The sequence below is a fragment of the Littorina saxatilis genome, linkage group LG2 (assembly GCF_037325665.1).
Source record: "Littorina saxatilis isolate snail1 linkage group LG2, US_GU_Lsax_2.0, whole genome shotgun sequence".
Lineage (NCBI taxonomy): Eukaryota > Metazoa > Mollusca > Gastropoda > Littorinimorpha > Littorinidae > Littorina > Littorina saxatilis.
The window spans coordinates 40,464,735-40,474,050 of NC_090246.1; the positions used below are offsets into that span (position 1 = coordinate 40,464,735).

The window sequence follows — 9,316 nt, forward strand, 5'->3', positions numbered from 1 at the left end:
TCGTTAGAGAAATAAACGGTAAAAACCCTCTTTCAAATGTATGGGTTCAGACAAACCCGCATCGTCGTTAGAGAAATAAACGGTAAAAACCCTCTTTCAAATGTATGGGTTCAGACAAACCCGCATCGTCGGGCGTGTGTAGTCAAAAGCGGCATCCGGCAAAGGTTAAGTCCTTTGTACTGGAAACTTGCATTCTCCCAGTGAGGTAATATATTGTACTACGTTGCAAGCCCCTGGAGCAATTTTTTTTATTAGTGCTTTTGTGAACAAGAAACAATTAACAAGTGGCTCTATCCCATCTCCCCCCCCCCCCCCCCCCCCCCCCCCCCCCCCCCCCCCCCCCCCCCCCCCCCCCTTTCCCCGTCGCGATATAACCTTCGTGGTTGAAAACGACGTTAAACACCAAATAAAGAAAGACGACGACGACAATGGTGATGATTGTCTTCTCAATTATTTCTCAACAAACCAATTTGTTTCCTGTGGTTTAACCCCAAAAAGGGGTCTACATTTCTTTGGAGGGCCATTCTCAACATTCGTCCCCCGTGTAACATTGCCACGATGAAATCAATCTTACGCTGACGAACAATACACCGTCGCCTTCATTTAAAGTGTCTTAAGTCGAACAACACACGCTTCTGTATCAAATGCAATTTGAAAAGGTTCAGCGATCTTCGCAATCAGATGGCTCCAAGCATACACAAAACTACATGCGGGTTTGAAGCCTCCTCTTGCCTGCCAGTCATAACACAAATAGAGACAATATAATTCAACGCAAAGGAATATTTCCAACTTTATTTTATCTGTGCTGGTCTCTCTGATAAAATATTAACAGACACTATAACTCACAGTATGAACAAAATTTATAATCTTCTCCGCCTCCTGTGTTGTCCATCATAAAACATGTACATACACACGATCATATTCTCTCCATTTTCTTCAGCAAAGGATGACCTTGAAGGTTACACGGATCACCTTGTACCCCCTAATGTGTTATTTTGGGCTGTGATAGTGGTTTCAGGGTCTTCATGAATTTGTTGCAAACGGGGAAACCCTTCGTCTACTTGGGGGTGACAGACATCAGTATGCCGTCTGATAATCTGTCTGGTTTTTTTGGGGTTTTTTATCATTGGAGTAAATAGTCGTGACGTCACAGCTAGGCAGGCTTTTGCGGCCACAACAAATATTACGACATTGTGTTATGGATATAGTGAAACTGTGGAGGATTAACTGTACAAAAAAGCACTTTATTTTTAGTTCTAACAAGATTTTAAACGTTTCTTGTTGCAGCCGCAGAAGTCTGTGTAGATTCAGACAGATGTAGACCATAGACCGGGTTTAAATATACATTTCGTCCGGGCTAAAGGATCTTTTAAGTGCCGTTCACATGGCAGACTTTCTACCAACTTTTTCACAACTTTCAAGCGACTTTAGTTGGCGCAAACGCTGAAACTAGTTTTAAGCGGCGATTCTCGGCAGACTTTCATTTGGACTTATACCAACATTTGACAGTCTGGCTGCGTCCTGTACAGAGTGGGAATTTTCTGCTAAATCAATGTCGTAACTGACATCTATGTCAAGCCGAGAAATGAAATCCCCACTATGCTCAGGAATGAGCCAGGATGTCGACTGGTGAGATGTGTCCATGCCGATGAATACTTTTATCCTTTGTAGAAGCATGCACAGATCTGTTTGTACACAATTGTGTGCACAGGACGGGATGTATCCTTCAACTGTCTAGCCGTTTTAGTAATCAGCTGAGACGATTTGATTGTCAGGTGTAAGAATGATATCTATCTCCCTTTGGAATGGACATATTAATTGCAAATGTATATCTCCACGGGTAACCTGTGTAAAATATTGCTATTTTTATATTGGGGTGGTTTCAGTGTGAAACAAATTGCAGTTCGTGACATTGCTATATTTCCAATTTAAGAGGAAACGTTGTCATTTGCATAGTCATGAAGAGAATTTTAAGAACTGCGTGTTTAAAAATGATTAATTTTATTGTTGATATTTTCTCTTTTTTGTTTGAAAAAATGTGTTTGCTGCTGCAAGTGTTTCATTTCTTCGTAGACGTTGTTGAAGTGTCTACTTGGTATTTTTCCTTTTTCAAACGTGGACAAAATTAAATTCGATGTTTTGTTTTATTTCCTTTTGTAAAACGAATTGTTGTATTTTGTAAACACATTATAGCGCGTCATGTTGAAAATCAAAGTACTGTTAATCTGGGATTTTTTTTCAATATCTCCAGCAGTGGTTGAGATGTGTAAATACATCTCACAAACGGTCATAAAGCATGTACATTCAGCTGGTATGGGGGTATAGTCATCCTACGTAATCAGAACCTTAAACATCACTCTGCTTGTTTACCATAGCTTCCTTTTCATTGCATGTGTTGTCATGTTTCAACCAGGCACTGTTCCACTTCTTACAACTATGATAAATAACCAAGTAGCACATGAGCAAACCTTATAAATAACACCGGCATTGGCATTGTGAATTATTAGTGAAAATTGTCAATTTTATTTTCCAGGTCCGATTTTCTTTCTGAGTTTCTTTCACTCTCTGGTCTTGATGGGTTTCATGTTACAACCTCTTCGTTGTGCACTCATTGTTCGCAGGGCCTTTCCATCTATCATTGGTTGGGGGATGACAGAGAGAGAGAGAGAGAGAGAGAGAGAGAGAGAGAGAGAGAGAGAGAGAGAGAGAGAGAGAGAGAGAGAGAGAGAGAGAGAGGGGGGAGTCAAAGTAAAAAGAGTCACAATATTTGTTCAGTTAAAACTTCCCTTTTTTCCCCCGTCTTTACACTTGTTCCTTTGTCCCGTTGTGCTCTCACACCGCCCCGTCCCTGCACTCGCTGCTCCAACCACCTCTGAATTTCGTTCCGCTGCCAGACCTGTCGATTTTACAGACGCTCCAGGGGGGGATGTCGGGTCGCTGCGGTAGGCTACCCTCGGAAGATGACACTGCACTTCTGCTGAGTCACTTCGACGGTGTTCAGTAGTGGGTCTGTCCCGAGCTAACGGACGCAGCCCACTACCTACTATGCCCCCTTCAAACGACATTGACTTTAAGTCGCGGAGCCAGACTGAGTGAGCGTCCCCTCGACTCCAGAGAGCAGACTTGAAGTTTGCCTTCGTGGTTCGGGAGATATGGGCAGTGAAACGCAAGCCGTTGGTTCTAAAATGTTAACGGCACAGGGCAATTATTTGAATGCTGCTATTTTCTAAATCGCTTTGAATATTTCAAAATTTAAACAAAAAAGTGCGATGTATATCGTGAACATTTTGTTCATATTTGTGTGTGTAGTGCGTTGTTTACTAGTGAAATTAAATTAGTAACACATGCGCGCATAAATTTAGTTAGAACAGCTTTTGTTGCGTTACATACTAGAAAAGGGATTGTCCTTTTCAGGTTCTGGCGCCAATGGCTGTGATTGGATGTTGTCACATATATCAGAATTGTGATAAAAGTAAAATTGGTTGTACTGAATTCTGGGTCATTGTACAGTACAAGCATCACGTTTTATCGTCGAATAAACGAAGGTTCGATTGGTTTTAACCACTTGAGTTTTTTTGCGTTTGTGTGTGTGTGTGTGTGTGTGTGTGTGTGTGTGTGTGTGTGTGTGTGTGTGTGTGTGTGTGTGTGTGTGTGAGAGAGAGAGAGAGAGAGACTGAGACTGAACTTTATTTTACAAGGATAAAGATTTAAGGCTGGACCTTTTCTTACAATCTATCCTTGGGACAATAAACATAGAAACAAACAAACAAACCACTACCAATTTTTACGGCTTACAGAGAGAGAAAGAGAGCGTGTCACTGTGTGTGCATGGTTGCTTGCGTGCGTGCGTGCGTGTGTGTGTGTGAGTGCTTGATAATTATATTTATAATTATATGTTGGTGTTGGTGTTCGTGTTTTTAATGATGTTATTGTTGTTGCATGCACAAGTTTTTAGGAAGTATGAGTCCTTGCGTTTGCTGACGAAACCACAGATGGTGAACAATTTCTATTCTCACGATCCAAACACCCACACAGACCAGTGCATGGATGCAGTACTTTGAAAAATAAACATACGTATTGTTGTTCTTGCCAAGAATAGGTAAAAACAATTACATCTCAACAATCATAAATAACCTGAACCAAATCAAGTCCTTCCTGTCAAAAATAGACGCCTCCGGATCGAAAATCCCCGAAGTTATTATATCAGTCACCTCAATGCCCTATTAACCACAGAACGAAAGGGATGAAAGTAAGTTTTATAATGTCATCTAGGAAAATGTGAATTATTTAACTTTACAGGATGGTGTGACTGTCATGTTGTGCTTTCAAGGGTGTTAGGAAACGCTACCGTTGCTGAGCTTTGGTTCAGTTTTGTGTGTTGCATGTAGTTGACTTATTTGTACTTTGTGGGAAAGTACCGATATTATATTTTGTAAACACAATATTTATGCTTGGACGAGAATGCAGGTGAACTTTCTAGTCCTGTCAAAACAAGTTGTTTACCATGCTGTTTTAGTCGTGAGTTCGTGGCGTTCGTTCGGATTAAGTGCGTCGGCGCTTTTGATCTACGTCACAAAGAATGTCGCTGTTCTAGTCCATGCACGGCTCGTATAATGTAGTTGTATCATGTTCGGTCTGGAATATTCTCGAGATTGAGTATTTACTATATATGCCAGCGCGATTTGAATGTAAAGAAGCTTCTATTTGAGTTCTGCTAGATGTGCAGTTGTATGTATTGAATGCTGAATAAATCCTCGAACTCAATTTGACGAGTTGTTTTCTGCTGCTGCGAAGACGGGCGACGTAGAATAAAAGAACACAACTATACGACGTTTGAGAACTTGTGGCAATCTCAAGTGTCGTGTAACAATTGGGGGCCAAGCCAAGGATCTACGTTTAACGCCAAGGGTTTTCCAGCAACAAGGACCAGCGTCAAGACAGTCACAGGAGGTAGCCATCAATCGGGTGTATCCTGAGGGATCAGTATTGAGACTACGGAACCGTGGATTCGGTGTGACTGTGGGAAGAGTTTGGTAATCGCCGCAGCTCGATACGGTGAGCGACGCCGGAGTGTATCGGGATTACAGAGGTTAGCTGCCGTTTGGACGAGACGGACTTCGTCGCGGAGCTAGTGCATTAATACTACGAAATACGACTGAGGTACGTCGTGTACGTATCGTGAGCAGAGTGCGCCGTCACGTTAGACGAGGAGGGTGGCAGCCTGCGTCTACGAAGGTGAACAGCGACGAGAGAAGCATCGGAGGTGCAGTAGAGACTGTGTTCTTTAGAAGACTACATTCGTCTACGTTCGGGGCTGTGAAAGAATACAGACGAACGCACCGGAAAAGACCAGAATGGCTGAGTTCTGGGCAAAAGGAATTGAACTGGGACTAAAAGGCAAGCAGTTGACGGAGTTCGTCGAGTCCCAGACACGACTGCTGGCGCAGCGTGAAGAAAGACAAGCGCAGCGTGAGCGAGAAGAAAAAGAAAGACAAGCGCAGCGTGAGCGAGAAGAAAAAGAAAGACAAGCGCATCGTGAAGAAAGACAAGCGCAGCGTGAGCGTGAAGAACGACAAGCGCAGCGTGAGCGTGAAGAAAGAGAAAGAGAAGCACAGCGTGAAGAAAGGAAAATGGAGCTGAAACGCGTAGAGCTCCAGATAGAAATGGAGACCAAGTGCTTAGAGCTTCAGACAGAAATGGTGCGTGTTCAAAATGAGCACGCGGCACCACGCCAAAGAGATAACCAGCAGCCAATGCTACACAGGGCACCGAAACTTCCAGCATTCGCTGACGGGAAGGACCAGATCGACTGCTACCTTGCAAGATTCGAGAGGTTCGCTGAGAGTGCTAGATGGCAGCGCGACGACTGGGCGATTCAACTCAGCGCACATTTGACTGGGGCAGCACTTGAGGTCTACACTAGACTCTCAAATGATGACGCCAGAGACTATGATGTACTGAAGGAAGCTCTGTTGCGTTGCTACAACTTCACTGAAAGGGGCTACCGTCAACGCTTCCGCGAATGCCAGCCATTGTCTGGAGAGACACCGAGCCAGTTTGTGGAGCGCCTGTCGTCATACCTGCAGAAGTGGGTGGAGTTATCAGGTGAAGAGCAGTCATACGAGAGTCTGCGGGACTTGATCGTGAAGGAGCAGTTCCTTAATGCCTGCCCGAAGGACCTGGCGACCCGCTTGGAAGAGCAAAAACTGCGGGGTTTGAAGGACATTACTGATGCTGCTGAGCGTTATCTCATTGCTCATGGAAGGACCCTGGGGACGTCAAAGTCATCGAAACCTTTCCAGAAGAGCGGGAACCAGGGAAACCAACCTGCCAAGGGACAAACTGAGTCCGCACCATCATCCAATGAAGGGCAGAACATAACGTGTTTCCATTGCAATGCCAAGGGTCACCGAGTCGCCAACTGTCCCCAAAAGAAAAATAACGGACATGTCAATGACAAAGCGCAAGAACATCGACGGAGATATTACGACAACAAGAGGCAAACGAGTGGCTCGAACCAACAAGTATGTGCGAGCAGCGTCATACTTCCAAGGGCTGCCGAGCAAGTGGCTACACCATCGGACGTGGAAGAATGTATATCTGATGGCCAGCTTCTACTCGCCAATGGCAGGTCAATCTCTGTCGTCGCCAGCGCAGCTGTGTCAGTGTCGAACATGCCCGTGTCGAAGGGATTTGTTGAGAAGCAGGAAGTGACTGTTCTCAGAGATTCGGGCTGCAATGGAGTCATTGTCAAAGAGGATCTGGTGCCAACAGAGAAGTTCACTGGTGACTTCAAGTGGACGCTCATGGCTGACAGCAAATGCGTGAAGGCACCAGTGGTAAAAATCCAGATCGATACTCCATACTTCACCGGAGAAGTTGAGGCCGTCTGCCTGAAGAAGCCCTTGTACGATCTACTAATTGGGAACATTGGGGGTGCGAGACGTCCTGATGACCCTGATTTCGAATGGAGAATGGGCTCAGCTCAGCCTGCTGCTGAGGAGGAAGACCCACTGCCATTCGCGAATGAAGATATCAGCGAACTGTTACGAGATGACAGAGCAACTGTGCATCGACGCGACCAGCCGCAGGTTGTAAGCGCTGTGACGACCAGAGCCCAGGCGAAGAAGGACAAAACAACTACGCCACTCAGGGTCACCAACAGTTCTGCAACTGCTGTCGTGGACAGGGATCGGCTGATTCAGCTACAGGAAGCTGATTTGACCTTGACAAAGTACAGGAGTCGTCCTGTCAAGGAGATGACTAAGGGCGAAGGCACTGTGCGATTTGAAGTGAAGGCCAAGATTCTGTACAGAGTGTTCCAGCACGCGAGAGTCAACGGTGGGAAGCCATTACGTCAAGTTCTGGTGCCTCAACCACTTAGGCGCCAGGTGATGGAGGTGGCCCACGACTCTATTATGGGAGGTCACCTGGGTGTCAAGAAGACATCGGACAGAATCCAGGCTGCGTTTTACTGGCCAGGACTGCATGCAGATGTGACTCGATTCTGCCGATCGTGCGATATTTGCCAGAAAACCATACCTCGAGGAAGGGTCCCGAAAGTACCGTTGCAGAAGATGCCTTTGATCGACCGACCTTTCAAGAGGGTGGCCATTGACCTCATCGGCGAGATCAAACCGCCAAGTGAAGCGGGTCATCGTTGGGTACTGACCCTGGTAGACTATGCAACCAGGTACCCAGAAGCCGTGCCTCTGAAGAAAATTGACACCGAGACTGTTGCCGAGGCACTTGTGGACATTTTCAGCAGAATTGGGGTTCCTGAAGAGATCCTCACAGACCTGGGGACACAGTTTGTCTCTGAATGCATGGAAGAGGTCAACAGGCTGCTGAGCATTCGTCACTTGACTACAACACCCTATCACCCGATGTGCAATGGGCTGGTAGAAAAATTCAATGCGACGCTGAAGTCCACGCTGAAGAAACTATGCAGTGAGCAGCCAAGGCAGTGGCATCGCTACATCAATGCCTTGCTGTTTGCATACAGGGAGGTGCCACAAGAGTCCACTGGATTCTCCCCGTTCGAGCTGATGTACGGGCGGACCGTGAGAGGCCCGATGCAGATACTAAAGGAATTGTGGACGAAAGATGTGGACACACCTGAAGTGAAGAACAGTTACCAGTACGTGTTCGAGTTGCGAGAGAAACTGGAGGAGACTCTCGAGATTGCGAGAGAAAACTTGAGAAAGTCTCAGGATAGCGGAAAGCACTACTACGACCGCAAAGCCGTAAACAGGAAGTTTACACCAGGTAACAAAGTGCTGATACTGCTTCCCACTGATCACAACAAACTACAGATGCAGTGGAAAGGCCCATACGAGGTTGAGGCCGTGGTAGGGATCAACGACTACAAGGTGAATGTCGGCAAGAAGTCCAAGATCTACCACGCTAACCTCCTGAAACTGTATGTGGAGAGACCTCCGGAAGCAGTACAGGTCGCAGCAAGTGCGGAAGAACCAGCCGAACTAGACGAGTTCGACGGCGAGGAACTACTGGAGTTGGGAGACCTCCACAAGAAAGAGGGAGTGGATGACGTCAAGTTAGGACCTGACCTGACAGAAGACCAGCAGAAGGAGCTGCATGATTTTATGGGCGACTTCACCCATAGGTTCTCTGATGTTCCAGGCTCTACGTCCTTGGTCGAACATGAAGTCCACCTCACATCTGACGTTCCTGTTCGCTCAAAACCATACCCTATCCCGTTTCAGGCTCGGGAATCCTTGAAGAAGGACATCGACAACATGTTGAAGATGGGGGTCATCCGTGAGTCATCATCCCCTTACTCATCTCCCGTTGTTGTTGTCAAGAAGAAAGACGGCACAAACAGGGTATGCATTGACTTCAGGAGAGTCAATAAGATCACCGTGTTTGACCCTGAACCAATGCCGACGGCGGCTGATCTGTTCCGACGGTTGACTGGCAGTAAGATCTTCTCAAAGATCGATCTCAGCAAGGGATATTGGCAGATTCCTGTGCGCGAAGAGGACATACCAAAGACCGCCTTTGCAACTCCAGACGGAACGTATGAGTGCCTGCGGATGCCTTTTGGCATGGTGAACAGTGGTGCTACCCTGAAGAGGGGAATGCGAAAAATGCTCAAAGGAATGAAGAATGTTGTGTACTACTGGGATGATCTGCTAGTCCACACGGAGACCTTTGAGGAGCATCTGGAGACTTTGAGGGAATTGTTTTCCCGCCTGACAAAAGCTAATCTGACCGTGAGACCCAGCAAGTGCATTTTGGGGACCGACAACGTTGACTTCATAGGTCATTCACTGAAGGAAGGTCAAAAGGGGCT

General features: G+C 46.2%; 1 protein-coding gene across 2 annotated transcripts in view; it reads left to right on the forward strand.

Annotated features, from left to right (window-relative positions):
• The window catches only part of LOC138958993 (synaptotagmin-15-like), a 169,903-nt gene extending 166,342 nt beyond the window's left edge, over positions 1-3,561 (forward strand). For both annotated transcript variants that reach the window (XM_070330339.1, XM_070330340.1), the window contains exon 9: positions 165-3,561. The gene's annotated coding sequence lies outside the window, so the exon portion shown is untranslated. The remainder of the gene's footprint in view (positions 1-164) is intronic.
• The last annotated feature ends 5,755 nt before the right edge of the window (positions 3,562-9,316 follow it).